The 10,343-nt window shown below is 34.7% G+C and overlaps 1 pseudogene across 1 annotated transcript; it reads right to left on the reverse strand.

The window, feature by feature from the left end:
• Positions 1-267: 267 nt before the first annotated feature.
• Positions 268-3,397, reverse strand: LOC114312800 (pre-mRNA-splicing factor SLU7-A-like; annotated as a pseudogene). Its single transcript, XR_014344540.1, has 5 exons — positions 3,305-3,397; positions 2,208-2,277; positions 1,809-1,972; positions 1,606-1,718; positions 268-697 (listed from the first exon to the last, which is right to left on the reverse strand). The product of XR_014344540.1 is annotated as a pre-mRNA-splicing factor SLU7-A-like (transcript).
• Positions 3,398-10,343: the final 6,946 nt, after the last annotated feature.

The raw sequence follows: 10,343 nt of genomic DNA on the forward strand, positions 1-10,343 counted from the left end.
GGCAGAGTTTACATCAAGATTAAGAAGGTATTTTGTTGTGTCCTCCCGAATATGCAGGTTCCTGATAGGAAAAAGAAAACAAACAAATTTTTCCAACGAAGAATTGAGAAAACAATTTCCACATCACAAAACCAACAAGCATGCATACAGGGTATACCTATCACCTATTCAACAATGAAACCCCTCAACCCCAAAAACAAAATAAAAAACAAAAAAAACTAGACTGTATAATAGTTTTTAATAAATGGCAGGAACAAGAAAACAATAAAAGGAGAAAGAAAAAAAATAAAGAAAAGAAAGAACAATCACCTGATAGTTCCTGTACTCCCACCACCTGTTGTTCGCACACGCTTCTCGACCTTTGCAAAGTCCATCTGTTTGCTCTCATCAACATTGGCTTCATCTACCTTTAGAGCATCTTCATTGTCTTCATCATCACTAACCTCATCCTCTCCATTTTGGTTACCATTTTTCTCTTCTAATTTTTTAAGTTGTTGCTCCTTCAAGTATTTCTTTCTAGCTTCATCCCTTGCTTCATATCTCTCAATGGCATAGGCATAGCTAGCTGCATCATAGCCATTCCAACTCAAAGGTCTCTATTTTCTCGTCTGGGACAATGTTTTTGTCTGTCCACTTTGCTCCCACTTTCCGTGGCCTATCCATGCATGACTTTGAGTCATGTGTCATGGCTCCACAGCTGCAGCAGAGTATAACAAGAGCTCATATCAATTCAACTGTAGTTCCCTACATTCATATTAAAAAATACACATAACAAATATGTGGAATAGCTTTCCCAAAATTATAGTCAAAGTAAGTTATTGACACTTGAGAAAAAGAAAAAAAAAAAAAGCACAACTTAGTTCAAGCATTCAAATTTGCCATCTCCAGCAATGATATGTCATAAATTCAAAAAGTTTACGATGAGCTAATTACATGTTAGCAACCACCACCACACACACACACACACAAAAAAAAGAACGAAAAAAAGATGGTATCGAAAATAAAAGGAAGAGCTCTCTTGAAGATCTCCCCCAAAGGTACCAACTATGTGACGACATGGAATCAACTAAACTATACAAGACCTAATGAGCATTAACAGCAAGTTATGCCTCGTGTAATGAATAACTCTCCTACTAGCAAGGGCATCTCCAGACAATCTTCCCTATAGTGTGCAAAGCACATGCTATAATGCAGTTAATTCCTTAACACAAGATATCAAAAGAATAATTAAATAAATCCAATTATGTACAGTGAGCAGTTAACAATCATCATAAAATTGGCATGTTAAAATTTTCAATGTATTAAACAAAATGATACGCTAAGACTTAACCACAACCAACCCTAGCCACACTATCCCCATCCCACCAATACCTTTTCTTCCCTCCCCAAGGCAGAGTTCTCATCCATAAGGCAGGGTATAACCTCCATAGTTTAAACCTTGGTACTGAAACAAGCAGATTACATGAAACTCTTCTACAACTAAAATCTATATTGATTACGTCTTCATGTCAATGACTAGCCATTGCAAAAATTAATGAACAGAATAGAGAACACATGCATGCACCATACATAGAAAGAAAGAGAAAGAAAGCAACTTTCACTTACTTTTCACAAGCACCCTTCCTAAACTTTTCAGCCTGATAAATTTTTGCACCTCTGTCATACCATGATTTGGTATAATTTGGATTTGACTTCCATTTCCTTTGATGTTTTAAACTCTAACAAGAAGAAAGATAACAAAAGTTTTCAATCTCCAGCCTTCACAAAACACTAAATGTAACAAAACAAAATTACTTAAGAAAACATACCGGTCTCTCTGCATTAAGATACCAAGGTGTAGATGACATATACTGAGGAATATGAGGGTTAATTTCTTTTCCATCCTCATCAACCTCAGCTGGAGCAAGACCTGCCTTACGTGCTTCTTCCAATTCCAGCTGCTTTCTATGGTCCTCCCTAGATTTGAATGCCACTGCAAGTATCACAATGCCAAATCGAGAATCATATAGTGAATCGAAACCCTAAGTTTGGAAATCATGAATCTAATCGAATCAAATCGAGAATCGTTAAGATTCAATACAAAGTCCAGAGAATGATGCCAAACAATCGTATATACGAAAACAATGAAATATATTAATTTTGATATACATTATAAAATAGTTCTTATATAAGCACATGATTATATTGTCTAACTGGGAAGACATTGCCTTCATTGTAAAAGTTGTAGGTCCAAATCCCACAAACTTTGAACCCAAAAGGAATCCTATATAGAGTCTCCTATATAGAGTATAATAGAAAGAAGAATGAAATAAAATTCTTTATTTTAAAACCTAAAACACTTCATTAGTTTTGACCAATCTCTAAAACATCTTTTCACATTTGTGACGATAATCATGATAAAACATGGAAAATAAGGTTTTAAAAAAATAGCATTTCTAACTCCAGACAAAATTATCCTTGAATTACTTTTACCAAACATATTTCAAATGCAGGTCAAGGTGGAGTTCCGTCCACCTCCATTTTTTTTCATAGCCATCTCTGAAAGAACATGAAGTACATTAGAAGATTAATTTCTCATTAGAGTTTTGTAAAAACTTAAGGTGCAAAATTTACCTGTTTTTGTGCATTTTCTACTCTATTCTATCTATTATGTCATATAAAACACACAACTCACTTTTTGAAGCTTTGTCACACAATTTTGATTTTCCAAAAAACACCCATAGAATCGCTAACTGAATGAAGAAACATACCGCATTCAGTAAATAACTGCTAATCAATTTTCAAACCAATGCATATTTCTCATTCAGCCAACCATCCAAGAAACCAGATATAAAGTTGCACACGTGTACCGTGTAGACATAGCATGTGCACCCGCCACTAGTCATTCATTATGACCACAATGAAACAAAGCCCCCCAAAGTATAGAACAGAAAAATAAATATGGATCAGTTACACTTTTCACCCTTATAGTTTGACTCAAAATTCACTTTCATCTCCATAGTTACCCCCCTTTGTTTTTATTCAAACGAACCATATGTATAAATATAGGACCTATCATATCTAGAAAATAGTAAGGTTCACTACTATTTTTCAAAGGATCATGCTAATGATAACCTATAGTCTGTCTTTAAGAGGGAGGTAATACCAAAATAGTTAGAATACTAAGCACTTTTTACATATATTTTTGTAAAAATGGTGTGTATCAATACTAATACTAATCACTGTTACAATAATTTAATATGTATTGTGATGACCCCTGACATGTTTAACATTTTGTTCTTTATTAAATAATATGCTTTTGTACTTGTGGTGAGAACATGGCACAATCATAGAGGGGACTTGAGAGATTGATGAGGACCAAGAACAATTCAGCCAATTTGTCACTAGACATCGACATTTTAACTAGAGGGCCAAAGAGTTCAATTAATCGTAATATCATTGGAGATGATGGTGATTTTCAGGCACCAAGCAATAATGGATCACTTGATATGACTGCCCAAAATTTAGATTTCAACAATATGGCAGAGGTTCGCCAGGATAACGGTCGTTGCATGCTTAAGTTGCATTTTGCATCCTTGTTAGCTTGCATCTTGTCATGTATTTGATATGTTGATTACATGCTTGCATGTTTGCATGCTTGTTCACATGCTTGAGTTGTTTGCATGCTTGTTTGCATGCTTAGGTTGCATGGCATTGTGTGTGCATTGCCTTTCCTTTTGATCACACATGATAAAGGTTAAGGTCCCTTATGTGTTTTGTGTATTTCATTTGATATCGAATTGCACGCTTGACTTTTTTGGGCCATCATGCATTGAAATGCGTTATTGATGGCCTGAGGGTCGAGAACCATGCTCTTCTAAGTCTCAAACATGCTGAGGGGGTGGTGGTGCATAAATTGCTTTGAAAATGCATTGCCATGTCTTGTTTATCCTCTGTTGCAGCAAACCAGTATTCTGCAGGAAAAAATGGCCGGTCGGTAACTTTCAGTGCTGGCCGACTATCAATACCCAGCCAGTGATCTAATTTTTGGTCGATGACCATAATTCCATGGCCGGTGGTGCTCCCTCTTGGTCGGTGGCCTCCCACAACTCTCAGGGAGTATTTCAGAAGCAATTTGGAAACTTGTGCAGTCTTTAGAAGAGGAAAACAGTGCAAACAGAGGCAGCATGAGCATAGCGATGGATTTCCGGGTGGAGCCGAGCATGCGTGCATTTATCCCTCTTCCCGAGGCTGCTTTACCGCTTTATTATCTTAGTTAATTTACAATCATAGCTCGTGATAAATTTGTTTCCCAAAAATTCATGTCCCAAATTTTTTGTAACAAAAAATTAAATGCCATTAGCATATACAGACTAACAATTAATGCGCCAAAATAAACAACTCACAACAGTCAACCAAACAAATGAAAAAATAAGTTTTGAGACCCATACCTCCTCAACTCAGGCCATGGGCAATTTAGTCGGAGATCATCCAGAAAATGATCAGGCTTTGACTCAATCACAGTATGTTCCTGCCTCAAAGATGCAAAGTAGAATTACCACCCCTAGCTCTGCAGAAAGTACAAGTCTGGTATTTTCTTCTAAACTTAATTTCTACTTTGGTGTTTCTTTCAATTCAAACAATCTTGATTGACATCCCACCTCACCCTTGTGGGAAGAGCAAAGAAAATTTTAAAATAACAAGCCCACAAGAAATCTGTGATTGTTAAAAAATTAAAACAAAAAATATTAAAATTTGATAATGTGTTCATCCTTGTTAAGCCTCCAATTTTTATTTTGTAGCCACTACCATCCCCATACTAACTTTTCCAAAATGCCAAGTTAATAAATTTAACCCAAATATATATATGTATATACATTTCAAGGTCCATTACCTTCACACTGATCCGAACAAACCCTGTGAGGCCATAGGAGTGTGCAAATACCAACATGACATTTGCTTCCCGACAGATTCTATCCAACTTCACCATTGAATCTTCTGCTAGCTGATAGGGTAATAAGAGCATCCCCGTTGAAGAGGAAAATTTGAGAGGAACAAAAAAAAAAAAGGCAAATTACTAATCATACAAAACAGTGTATCAAGGAGCGAGAAAGCCATCAAGGCACCAAATAAGAACCTATTATTCCATTATATATCGGTATTAATTCTGAAAAGAAAATGATCAGATTTATGGACAATCAGATATAGAATTATATCACACTGTTACGTTTATGATCATTATTCATGCTAATATGTTATTTTTCATTATCAAAGAATGAATAATAATATTTCAGTGTCAAAATAGCAGATCAAGGATAGACAATGAGTCACTTTCTTTTCCTCCGTTTCATGTGTGTGTGTGCACACTCTTTGCATGTACAATGTCAACCCACTGGTCTAAATCAACTGCAATGTTAACATGTACATAGCATAAAATCACAATACCATTTGTTGCTGATCAAAAAATAATAATAATAATAAATAAAATAAAATCACAATACCACCAACTAAAAGGAAACAACAGAACATTAAACCCAACATATATATCAAATCCCAAAAGTTCGTAATGTTGTCAAAAAAATATGAAGAATTTTATAATTTCTTTTTAATTTTTTAGATCTGGAGGAGTCAATACATGGTTGACTAGCTCAAATCGAGCACACATACACACACACACAGAGCGAGAGAGAGAGAGAGAGATGGAACCTCGAACGGCTTGATAGGCATTAGCATAGGGTTCGGAGGAGCCTGGGGGAGCAATAGATTGAGGGAAGCCGATGGCGGGCTAAGGATGAGGAGAAGGAGGAGGGTAGTTGGAAACTCCCTGGAAAGTTCCGTAGTGAGGTTGAGGTGGATCGACGCTGGCGACTCCTCTCTTCTTTCCCACTTCACCCATCTTTTCTTTTCCCCAAAATACACTAAAAACTTCTAGGGTTTCTTAGATGATAAGTGAAGAAGATGATGACCAAGATCACACCCTAGTCTGCCGCCGCTCGCAGTCATCTGCCACCGCACGCCAGAGAAAGAGAGAGAGAGAGAGAGCCATAAGAGGAGATTAGGGATTTTTGGTTCTTGAGATCGGGGATTTTTGGTTGAGGAGGGAAAACCGAGCAGGAATGGAAAAAGAAAGGGCTAAGCCTCATATTATTTTTATTTTATTTTATTTTTGGTCACAAATGAATATTTAAACAATAAAACAAAACAGTGCCATTTAACTTTTTTTTTTCCTTTTTTTTTTTTACAACGGGAGTTGTCGTTGCTAAAAAAATTTATTTTTTGTTAAAATATATATATATATATATATTTTTGTAGTTAATGACATTTTTTTTATTTTTCATTTTTTTTAGTTACTAAGGTTGAAAATTTATTTGTTTTATTTTTTTAATGAAATTTTTATTTTTATTTTTTTTACAGAAGTAGGGGTAATATTTTAATGAAAAATATTTTTCGTTAAAATAAAGTTAATTTTTTTTGTCAATGAAAAATATGTTTCTGTGGCCCATATATTTTTATTTTTTTTGTTACTAAAAATCAAGAACTAATTTTTTGTGGTAAAAGAAAGTGAGTGGCAGTAGTGGTGAAAGTGGTGGACAAGAGGTGATGGCGATGGCGATGGCGATGGCGATGGCGATGGCGATTAGTGGTGAAGTTGTAGTGGTGGTAGAGGAGATGGAGTGGTTGTGGTGGAGGAGAGGTAATGGTAGTTGCAGTGGCAGTAGTAATAGTTGTGGCGATGGTGGTAGCAATGGTAATCGTAGAGGTGGAGTGGCAATAGTGGTAGTAGTGGTGATAGTGGAATGGCATTTGCAGTAGTGGTAAATGTGGTAGAGGAGATGGGTGGTGAGAGAGAGAGAGAGTTGAGTGGGAGACAAATAGAGAAGAGAGATAGAGAGACAGAGAGAGAGAGAGAGACAAGGTGATGAGCGAGAAAGAGACAAAGTGGTTGCTAAAAGTGCATTTTCTTGTAGTGGATCGATAAATTGAGAGGGAGCTCAATAAGTAGAGAAGAGATGAGGGAGAGGGTGAGCAAGGAGAAACAGTGAGGGAGAGAGAGAGAAACAAACAGACAGACAAACAGACAAGTAGACAGAGAAAGAGAAGAGTGATGAGTGAGAGAGACAGAGACTGAGAGAGAAAGAGATAGAGAAGACAAAGAGAGAAAGAGATAGAGAGAGAGACAGAAAAAGAGAGAAAAACAAGAGACAAGCAAGAGATAAACAAAAAGAGAGAGAAAGAAAACGAAAAGAGATTAACGAGAGAGAGACATAGAAAAAAAGAGATAGAGAGAGAAGAGAGATGAACAAGAGTGAGAGACAAAAAAAGAGAGAGATAAAATATTAGCGAGAGAAAGAGAGAGAGCGAAAAGAGATAAACGAGAGAGAGACAGAGAGAGATGAGCGAGAGAGATAAAGAGAAGAGAGAGGGGAGAGAGAAAAGAGAGACAGAGAGAGAAGAGAAATGAGAGAGATAGAGAGAAGACAGATGGACGAGAGACACAGAGAGAGAGAAAGAGAGAGAGAGACAGAGAAGAGTGATAAATAAGAGAGAGAAAGAGAAGAGAGACAGAGACACAAAGAGAAGACAGACAGACAGACAGAGAAGAGTAATGAGTAAGAGAGAGAAAGAGAAGAGAGAGAGAGAAACACAGAGAGAAAGAGCACAGACAGATAGAGAAGAGTGATGAGTGAGAGAGAGAAAGAGAAGAGAGACAAAGATAGAGACAAATAGACAGGAAGATGAAAAAATGTGTGAAAAGAGAAATGTTATATCAAAAGAGTAAGACGACGTCGTTTTTTTCAATTTTTTTTTTTTGTGTGCGATAGAAAAATACCATTGCATTTATTTAAACCATTTTGTGACTATATATATATGAAGCCATCTCAAAGCCACAATATATATATATATATTTTTACTTTTTTTTTTTTTTTTTTGCGATTGCAGCTGGTGCCGTTGCAAAAACTTTTTTTTTTTTTTTGCGACAGCAATCTCTACTGTCACAAATACTCTATTTTTTTTGCGACAACAATTTCTGCTATCGCAAATACTCCATTTTTTGCGACAGCAAGCTGTACCGTCTCAAAAAGTCACATTTTTTTGCGGCGGCAAGCTGTGCCGTCTCAAAAAGGCACATTTTTCGTGACGGCAAGTTGTCCCGTCTCAAAAAGTCACGTTTTTTTGCGACGGCAAGCTGTGCCGTCTCAAAAAACACATTTTTTGCGACGGCAAGTTGTGCCGTCTCAAAAAGTCACTTTTTTTGCGACGACAATTTGTGCTGTCGCAAAAAATGACTTTTTGCGACGGCAAATGTGCTATCGCAAAAAGTTCCGTTGCATAAACCCACTTTTCTTGTAGTGATATTAGTTCATATGGGCCTTTACTCTGACTTTAATTGAGTCTCCCGCTAATAAACGATGAGATTGATCTCCGAAATTAATCAGTTTAGTGAGTCGGATGCAGAAAAAAATAAAAGATAAAAAAAAATAAACAATAATTAATCCCAAGAATTATATGTTATATTTAGTTCTCATAATTTGCTTCCCAACCCATCCTTCTTTAATAATAATAATATTAATAATAATAATAATAATAATAATAATAATAATAATAATAATAATAATAATAATAATAATAATAATAATAATAATTTAAAAAATGAAAGTTACAATTTTTTTTTTGTTGTGATTATGCAAAAGACCCCATTTTAAGTGGTCGGCTAGGGCCGAAGAACTCATAGTCAGTTTTGAATAAAAATGAGAAAAAAAAATATAAATAGGAAGAAGAAAGAAAAAAATTGCATTAAAGTGAGAATAATTCAAAGTATTTGTAATTTCATAAAGGAGTAAATCGAAGCAAGTGAAAACTGTGTTCCATGCCACAGCTTTCACTTGCAACTAACAAATGTTCACTTATAACTTCATGAAAATGCAATTTTCAAAGTATTATTCCTATTTAAATGCATTTTTTAAAGGGAAACTTACCTGTAAGTCCTAATAGGTGGACTTATTGTCCAATAGGTTCTATGATAACTAATAGCATTTTTCATCAAACACTATTAAAAAAGTCACTAATTGTTAATATTCAACGACAGTTATAAAATTGTCACAAAAAATATCACTAATTATAAATTTTAACCACAGTTTAAAAAAGTCGTCACAAAAAAGTCACTAATTTTTAACTTTCAACGACAGTTTAAAAACATTCGTCGCAGAAAAACGTCACTAATTGTAAGTTTTAGCGACAATTTATAAAAACTGTGACCAAAAAGTCACTAATTGTCAATTTTGAACGACATGTGCAAAAAATTGTCACAAAAAATTATTTTTAACAAAGATTTTACTATGACTAATTTTCTATAGGACTTTATGAGAATTAAGTTCATCTATTATGACCCATTGGTAATTTATCTTATTATTTTTTAAAGGAGAAATTGCCAACAAAAATACAATAAAACTCACATACATATAGTGAGATTCATATATCTGACCTCTTAGGCCCCGTTTGTTTTGGGAGATAGAACTGTGAATGGAATTGAGATGGAGGTGGAACTCACTATATGATGTGTTTGTTTTGGGAGATGGCGAGAGGATTCATAATCCCATAGGATTAGAATGGGCCTTGGTGTTGTGATTGAGATGGAGGAGGTGGAGGTAGTATGAGGAAATTAGTCCTCCAACTAAGGGTTTTTTTATTTTATTTTATTTTTTACGTGTTGGGCATTTTTTTTAACATTAATGTTTAATGTTTTTTTATTTTTTGTTAAGTAAAAATCATAGTTTTATTTTCTTTAATATTTTATATTTCTTTTATAGGGTAATAATTTAATAATCCTCACTCTAACAACTATCATCAAAACAAACATAATTTTACTTAATCTCCTCACTACTAATCCCTTTACTATCAATCTCTTCTATTCTACCTCTAAAAATAAATGGGGCCTTAAGGATTTGGCCAACACTATATTGAAATTTGAAAATTGAAACTATGGAAAGCCTTATCCCAAGATTAAAATAAGGACATGATTTTAGCTGGGATTTGAAAAATGAGACTTAGCTTATCTTCATTTCAAATTTAGATTTAAGGGGACTATCCAGACTTGTAGGGCTCACTACGGGTCCTATTTTGACAATTTAAACCGTTCATTTTATCAGATAATGCATGTATATTATCCATTAAAAAATGAGGTTGATATGATATTCGTAATCCCTTCATTTTATAGAATTTGTATTTAAAAAAATTAACGATCAATGTGTTTTAAAAATAGACCATCTATTTTTTTGGTTACAAATTGAATAAAATGAAGCGTTACGAATATCAGATCAACCTGATTTTTTTTATGGATGATATACATGCATGGTTCAATAAAA

Source organism: Camellia sinensis, chromosome 11, assembly GCF_055761805.1.
Source record: "Camellia sinensis isolate YWXY chromosome 11, ASM5576180v1, whole genome shotgun sequence".
Lineage (NCBI taxonomy): Eukaryota > Viridiplantae > Streptophyta > Magnoliopsida > Ericales > Theaceae > Camellia > Camellia sinensis.